This window comes from Leptonychotes weddellii, unplaced genomic scaffold, assembly GCF_054177405.1.
Source record: "Leptonychotes weddellii isolate Sample4059 unplaced genomic scaffold, ASM5417740v2 HiC_scaffold_88638, whole genome shotgun sequence".
NCBI lineage: Eukaryota > Metazoa > Chordata > Mammalia > Carnivora > Phocidae > Leptonychotes > Leptonychotes weddellii.
This window is the reverse complement of record NW_028059922.1, coordinates 1-396: the sequence shown is the minus strand read 5'-3', so window position 1 is coordinate 396 and position 396 is coordinate 1. Positions and strand designations below refer to the sequence as shown.

Genomic DNA, 396 nt, shown 5'->3' with positions numbered 1-396 from the left:
CCCGATGGGCCCTGCGGGGGACGCGGCGAGGCCCGGGCGCTTCTTCGGCGTCTACCTGCTCTACTGCCTGAACCCTCGGCACCGGGGTCGCGTCTACGTGGGGTTCACCGTCAACCCTGCTCGTCGGGTCCAGCAGCACAACGGGGGCCGCAAAAAAGGCGGGGCCTGGCGGACCAGCGGACGCGGGCCCTGGTAAGAGGGAGCGGTTTCGGTCTGGAGGAGGGCTTCAAGGAGGAGGCGGGGCTCGGAGGAGGAGAGCCCTGCCGAGAGGGGCAGGGCCAGGCCAGTGGGCGGAGCCCTGTGGTGGTCGATAACAGGGCTGGGGGCCGGGGTCCTGGCGACGAGGGCGTGCCTATCACAGGGGAGGTGCGTGGTGGGGGGGGAAGTGCGTGGTGG

General features: G+C 71.5%; 1 pseudogene; it reads left to right on the top strand.

Annotated features, from left to right (window-relative positions):
• The first annotated feature begins 4 nt into the window (after positions 1–4).
• LOC145719975 (structure-specific endonuclease subunit SLX1 pseudogene) lies at positions 5–356 on the top strand (annotated as a pseudogene).
• Positions 357–396: the final 40 nt, after the last annotated feature.